This window comes from Cynoglossus semilaevis, chromosome 12, assembly GCF_000523025.1.
Source record: "Cynoglossus semilaevis isolate Cse_v1.0 chromosome 12, Cse_v1.0, whole genome shotgun sequence".
NCBI classification, from domain to species: Eukaryota; Metazoa; Chordata; class Actinopteri; order Pleuronectiformes; family Cynoglossidae; genus Cynoglossus; species Cynoglossus semilaevis.
Genome location: NC_024318.1, coordinates 7,236,731 through 7,244,713, shown reverse-complemented (window position 1 = coordinate 7,244,713; position 7,983 = coordinate 7,236,731). Strand labels below are relative to the sequence as shown.

Sequence of the window (7,983 nt, the reverse complement as noted above, 5' to 3'; positions counted from 1 at the left end):
AATTTACTCATTTGTGAATGAGGTGAATTGACTCTAAATTACAGATATAAGATTTAAGATACAACTGTAAAACAAGGCTGTGTAATTTTTGAAGGCCTACCAAAGGTAGGCTTGTTTTTTCATAAATAACTGCATTTTCTATGATGCCTTATAAAAGATAAAAACATCCCAAATCAGTGCAAAAATACATACCAAAAATGACATTGAAAATAGCCATTGCTGAATGTATATTTAGGGGGTGAGTCAAGTGTCAAGTTGAGCAAATTCTGATGACATAATAAAACATTTGATGCTTGCAAGTATTTTAGATATTAACCAAATATTGCTGAGATCGACAAAAAAGATCCCATAGGTTCCACAAAAATATTGCTTAGTAAGCGGAATAGTAATGAGGCCTTTGGCCCCAGGGAGGAAGGGACGTTCTGACCGCATCTTGGCTAAATAGGACTTAGATTCAATGGGGTTTTGTGTCTGAATATTCATAGCACCTCCTACAGGGGTGAGAATGTCATTACACCTAGTTCATAAAATCAATAAAAATTGACAGCAGACTGTTAAGGTCTGTTAAGACTATGTTCATAAAATCAATAAAAATTGACAGACTGTTAAGGTCTGTTAAGACTGTCAGTGCAACAACAGAGCGTGTGTTCCTTTTTGATTGACAGAAGGTTTTTACACATTTTACTTGATGTTTTTCTTTTTTTTTTGGTCTAACTCCAGTTTCTACACGTGATGCCAAAGGTTTGCCAGAAATTTTGGCTCAAGAAAACTCTAACTAAGCTAAACAAAACAAACTGCATTTTATTTGTGCTCCGCCAGTACAGCTTGAAATTAACTTATTGGCTCAGTAAGCACTAGTGCAAGTGAAGTTTGCCTGAACACCCCTTAGAATTCTTTTTGCCAAGTATTTCCAACCTAAATAACTGGACCTGGCAGCCTGCATTCATAAGGGGAGTGACATGATGGATTTGAATACAATATAATGCAAATCAATGTGAGGTATAATGTTAAATGTTGTATCCGAAAATATTAAAGTAATCGTAATAGTAGTTTAACGTTGCTGACATAACTGCAGTTCTTATTTTGACTATTACTACAAATATATTAATTTTGAACCAAAATTGTACCTTTTTACCTCCATCCAGGAACTGATGTATGAAAGTATGACATTTTAATTATCTCTCATTTATTACACTTGTTCCTATATATTATGCTATGTTATGATATATTTTCTCTTTTCTTTTTGCTTTTACTTTGTACTGAGCCAATTTAATTTTTTCCTGCTTTTAAAAAAGTTCCATACATTTACTGGGACTTTTTATTCCACCCTTTATCCATGTGCTGTCAAAGATGACACACCAACTGTATTTCTATGTAGGAGGTAAAGTAGTGAACTTCCTTTTCTCCCCCATTGTGTTTCCATTTCCTGTGATTAGTCAGGTTGTGCAGAGTTTATCAGCACAGCACCTGCCAACAGCTGCCAAGTGTTAAATTTACAATAAGATATCATCTTCCTCTAACCCACAGTTTCTTATTGACAGTGCAATTAAAACAAAAATGCTATTTAATTTATTTTTACAATTAACTGCACATGAACAGCTATCTTACTAATAATTATAGCTTCACTTTAACCATGCCTGGTTATAACATTATCACTAGTAGGTGGCTGATAATCATTGTTTGTCTGCAACATTCTGGAATCTCTTACCGTATGATAAAATTACGATTAAAAAAACGTATGGGGAAAAAAAAACAAGTTAAAAAAAGAAAATTATTTATATCAGGGCTGGGTCAGAGACAGCTGCTTAATGGTCGTCATGCTCTGTGCTGAAAGAAAGGCTCTGCTGATGTGGATGATTGGTCCTATGACAATGATGGATGGTGTTTCCTGGAGCTTTTCATGGTCCTGCTGTGCTGCCACTGACACTGGGGAGTCACACTAAATGCCCGTGCCCATGTCAGAGACCTACAATGAAAGCCTGAGGGGAGGCAGTGTAGGCGAGATAATCCAGTGACACACAAGCCATCAAATTTACAGCAGCCGGCATAAGGGGGCGCCAACAGCTTCTCGGAGACTGTACAATTACATCATCTATACAGATTTGTCTTCATAATGAAACTTATGTTTTATCCAATCAGTGTCTTTTCTGTCTCTTCTAATACTGTGAGCTGGGAACTTGTCGATACTTCACACCGGCACTGATACTTCTTTTATGTTAGGGTTCAATAAATATGCAAACAACTGGAAGGTAGTGTTATATAAGAAGCATTGTGTGTAGGTGTGAGCTCAACCCAAACAACAGGAAGGACACTAAGCAGGAAAGTGCTAGCTGTCAGATTTACTTTCTTCTCATTACAGACGAAGATCAAACAGAATATTAGCAAGAAGAAACAAGAAAATCAATAACAAAAAAAAAACTCAAAATAAAATTTTAAAATAAAGATAAATAGAATTTCTGCATTGGTTACACAGGGAGCCCAACAGAAAGTGAGCAGAGCTTTTGCACCAATGGTGCATTACAAATGACAACACTCACTTGTCACTTGAAATGCAGCAGGAAAACACGTAATACTGAATGATCAGGTTGGTGGATCAACAAGTTATTGACTAAGAACAAGTAGTTGAATGTAATACATAAGTATCAGACCCAAAACTGGCATGGGTATCAGCACATCCCTAATAAATACTGCAAATGATCAATGTTTATGGGAGGATTCATGACAGTTCATAAGCAGTTATAATTTAAGAGAGGTAAAAAAGAATAATATTGTGGTTGGAAAAAAAATCAAGGAATTGCCACTGCCTTAAAATAATAGTCACTTTAACCTTTAACTATGCTGACATTAAAAATGTAATTGGCACTAATGATAGAGGGCTAGCCCTTAACGAGTCTTAATAAAAGTTTCCTATCCTTGTCTAAAACTGTAAAGGACACAATTAAATAAAGGAGGCCGCCAAAGGAGGGCGATGCTCCACACTCATTAACACGTCGGACAGACCTTCAGTGGTCGCAGACACAACACGGCACTGAGTAATATGAGCAGAGGGAATGAGAGCGATGGAGCTCCCACGAAGAAAAAGCCCCTCACAATCGGTGGGGTAGATATCGCTGCTCTCCAATTCAGCCTGGGACCAATCTTTGGATGGCATTTTATTATAGCGACAGGGATTGTCACCATAATGAATTCATCAATGGTGCTAAGATAAATGCCTCAACAAGAAATAGATAGGGCCATCTTCCTGGCATGATGCGGGAAATTGTCTTTCATCTTCTTATTAGACGGAGGGACAGCTATTTGGACACTGACACCATCTGAGCATCCTTTTCCATTTAGCATTTTTGAAATATTGAAGGCGAGAATATTTTCGACCTGCTTGAAGGAGACGGACTCATGCAATTACAGAGTTTGCACATTCAGACTGACAGGACCTTTGCCCTTCACAGAGATTCCTATATGGTGTAAGATAAACAAGCCGACTCAGAGTTATGAACTGTTGCTCTCTACATTCCCACCATCTGTGGCTTTGTATTATTTTTGGAGAGAAACAATTATGTCTCACCGACGCATTCTTTTTCCAAATGTTACGGCACCAAACACTGTTTTGACTTTTATGAACAAGACAAGAGAAGGAAATCAATTGGAGACTGGATGGACAGAAATGAATTCAGATCTTATCAGAAACACAAATACCCGGCTTTTGTTGTTCCTTCATAAATACAAACACCATTACCAGAAAAGTCAACAAACTACGATGCACTACATAAATTAAAATCTGTAATTTTTTTTAATCTACTGGGACTGTTATTTACAAGCAAGTGTTGGGGCCACACCTGCGTTTTTTACTGTGATGGATTTTTCAGTTTATTTCAGGATTGTATTAATTGTGAATTGTTAATTACCAATGAATAATAATTAATTGAAAAAAATATTTTTAGCAGTAATTTAGCTTTAGCAGTCTTTTTTTCTTAATGTATAACTAGATATTCCAGGTGACCCCATTTGAAATCAGTGTGACCCCACATGATGTTGTGACCCAAAGGTTGAAAACGCTGAGACTGTATATGAGTTCCCCTCTCAATATTATAACAAAATACTATCACATTATTGACAGAATATCCCAATTCTGAGATTTCATCATGAGATAATACAAGTTTTTATTACTATAAGATAAGGAATCATAATTATAAGATATCTTTACCTCAAAACTAGTTTTTTCACCTCTGAAACTTTTAGTATATTTCCAAAACACAATATGTGAATTGTCAAATTTCTCTCAATGTCAAACATTTAATAACCCAGAAAATGAAGTTACAGCTGCAGCAGTATTACTCTTATGGAGGCCACGTTCTGTAAACAGCAAAGTCCACGGCTCCATTATAAGAAGCTGAGAATCACATTATTTGTTGCAAACAACCTCTTCACAGTATATTGGGGAGATTTGCCTGGGCTTACGTCGCTCGAGTCAGGTTTAAATCCATACAAGTGGGGAGGTTGTACGGCGAAAGGATGCTCGGTACTACAATCTATTTTTGTCTTATGTGCCCAGGCTTGACTCCCATTCAAGTAGAACTATATGAAAGTGAAGGACAGAGTTATGAATTATGGAGGAGTAAAGGAAATGCTGCTGACAACCAAAAACAGACTCCTCAAGCATAGCTATACTGCAGCAGCAGCCGTGCTCTACAAACTCCTGAGGAGCAGAATAAGGAGGCGCGACCGACTCTTTCTTATTTTTAACGTGTTGAATTTACACGCTGTGAATGTAGAGCATCCAGCGCCACTGGTAAAATGTCACTTTCATTGGATTTTTTCTGTTATTTTACATTTTTGACAACAGGAGGTGAATTTAAAGTCTTGCTGTTGTGCTCTTCCAGACGACTTTGTGACGTTGCTCCAAAGGTCTCAATCCGTGTGATTAGTTTGTATGGACGCTGCAGCCTGTCTCAGGTTGTCCTCCAAAGGCCTGACAAGTCTTATTAATGGGCTGAGCTGTTTGTTGTCAACTGTGTTCTGACTGAAATCAAGACTGGAGGATACTGCAGTCATCTGTCTGATTACACTGTCATTTCCTAAAACGAACTCATAATAAAAGCATGGTTTCGATTTTGGAAGTACGTAAAAAGACATAAACTACCACTCACTGAGATTACCCACCAGACCAAGTACAATATTTTTATTATCTAATCAATGACACAAACCAAATGATATAGGGTTAAAAATGTCTTCAGACAATTAAAATTTTCAATCTGATTAATCGCAAAGTAGTCGATTAATCTGTTTAATCACTAACTGATGTGTTGGTTCTTTGGTAAAACCTGTGTATTAGAGCAGTGTTTCCCAACCTTTTAATATTTCACATTAGAAGAATCCCATGGCCCACAACCAAACAAAGATATTTGTAATGAACTATAACGATCTTCTTATTTCAAAAAATTGTCCTATCTACAAAATGGCTGCCCTGCAGACAAGGTTTAGATTTTTCCATAAACTTTAATTGAATTTTTCTGGCTTCATTACTTTACTATAGTGATTTTTTTTTTATTACTGTAAATGATCTATGCGCTGTATGGTCCATTCACTGCATATGTATTTGTATGAAACTCAGCTCCGAGTACATTACTGTTATGGGACAAAGATTGTGGCTTGTTATCATTAATTGTTCTCCCAGTGGTGGGAGAACAGCGCCCAATTATAACATGTTGTGAGGGAAGATTTTATTAGCCAAAGGTCACATTTTTACCAAATCTTCCATATATTTATCAAACAGTCACACCTGCAGTCTCCAGAATAATTAGTCAGCAGGTGAAACACTGACTAGAATCAGAAGCCTCCACCACAGTAATGAGGTAGCAATATTTATTATAGTAGTTACTGTAGTATTTACTAAATTAAAAATGAACATTGCTTTACCTGTTATTATTGTCCTGAACAAATATGCACACTAACCTTAATTTAATCCACTGTATTATTCAGAGAGTAGGAAGGCACATGCTAAATATTTTATTCAAATTTGTTGCAGTGCTGCGTTTTTCCTTTTATACTTTCTCACATTCTCTCAAAAAAATACAATTAGTAGTAAATGAAAAATGGTAAAAATTCAAATCTGGATCTTTATTTTCCAGGTAAATGCTGATAAAACTGCTCAGTAATGCCGTGTAATTTGGGTTTTCATGCTTGTCAGCATGAAATATATAAGAAGTAAAATGGCTTTAGATTAGGGTTTTTTTTTCCGGGCTAGTTTTCTTTTTTAGGTCCTGCTGGAAAAATGTCTGTAAATATTCTCAGTCATCCAGAAATGTCAATGACTCACACAACAACCTGTATGTTTTACTTAATGACTCCAGAGGAGGGCAATGATCCGCAGAGGTTAAAGGCCTCAGAAATCCCATCCGTCATGTAGAATTAGGGTGAATAAGAGGTGACTATAGAAACAGGTTGTTAAAACATGGCATGAATGAATCTCCTATATGATGTAAATATATGTAAGCTAAGGAATCAGATATTATCGCACCACCGGGATTAACTAGGAGGTTCATTACATCATTTCTGTCCACATTCACATCATCACATAAATTAGTTACAGTTCATTTAGCATTTCTGGACTCCTTCCAATCCTCAGTCAATAATTGAAATCACTTCACTTTGTGCAAGTCTGGTCATGTTGCTGTGAATCAATTCACTGCAATTTTCTTTTTTTATTATTATTTTAGACTTAGTATTATAGTATATTTTACAACACAGCAGACAGAAAAGAGCATCAATTCAGAGGTGATCTCATCAGCTGCTACATATATGTATATGTGTCATGCCCGGACCTGCATTGAATCAGTTTTCATTTTTTGTTAGTGCCATGTTTGATTTGGCCTGAATGGCCTGAGGCTCTGCGTCTATCTGGTGTCCAGCGCTTGACGTAGACAGAAATCCAATGGGAGCAGCTGAAACAGGCAGCGAGGAACATGAGGTATTTTCTCCAGCAGCAGCCCTTTGTATTAGGATATACTGTTTATATGTTTCAAAGGAAGTGGTTGTCTAAAGAAGTGATGCGGTTATCAGCGGTGGAGCTTAAATCTTTTCAAAATACTCCGTCATGGATGAATCACTGTGATCTGAGAGCAGCAAAACAGCTTTGAGAGCTGAGAACCAAAGGAATGAAAGTATTTTTTCTTTCCAGTATTAGGTTCAGTTTACAGTGTTCAGCCATATGCAGTACAATATAACACTAATAAAAAACGTAACAAACTAGTAATAAATATATCTATTCCAAAGCCTGTGAGACTTAGCTTGGTCTTGTATTTATGTGAACGATATACTGGCATTCCTAGTAAAATTCTTAATACATACTTTGTACATAGTACTGTATTTATGCACAGAGCACAACATAGTTACACTACATCTTAGAAACTCACTGTACAATTGGCCAATGGATTGCGAGGGACTATTTTTGTGACATTTTCCTCAAAAACAATTCTATAATATGAATTAGTCACAAACAAAAACTGCTGTGGAGTGTTGATTTGTCTCAATGATTCACTATAATTAGGATTAAATCACAATTAACTGTGATTGTTCTACAGCCACGCTGTGATTAATCGAAATTTAAAATAAATGGATATTTTCACCTTTTTTGGCTACGGGCTCTGCAGCAAAGTACTTCCTGCTTCTTCCTTACAGCAAGAATAATACTGGTTGACTGGTTCAATTCCCAAATGTTACAAGATCAGTGGTTGCCAAAACTTTCAGGATTCAGTTCATTGTTCACGGTACATAGTATGGGTTTGAAGTTGCATTTCTTCTCCCTGGAAAAATTGTCAAAATTTCAGGAGGAGACTCACATAAAATAAAGCAAAAACATCATACCAGCATGCTCAACCCAAGGACCAGGCGATTGGACTTACTTTCACAGCACCCCCTGCAGGGGAGGGAGAAAAACATGCTCTGTTTGTAAACACGTTTTGCATATTCTTCCTTTAGGCTCTGTGC

The 7,983-nt window shown here is 36.7% G+C and overlaps 1 long non-coding RNA gene across 1 annotated transcript in view; it reads left to right on the top strand.

Annotated features, from left to right (window-relative positions):
* LOC112487883 (uncharacterized) overlaps window positions 1-6,954 on the top strand; it is an 89,107-nt gene extending 82,153 nt beyond the window's left edge. Inside the window, exon 4 of the long non-coding RNA XR_003051386.1 lies at window positions 6,850-6,954. This is a non-coding gene — a long non-coding RNA (uncharacterized LOC112487883). The remainder of the gene's footprint in view (window positions 1-6,849) is intronic.
* Window positions 6,955-7,983: the final 1,029 nt, after the last annotated feature.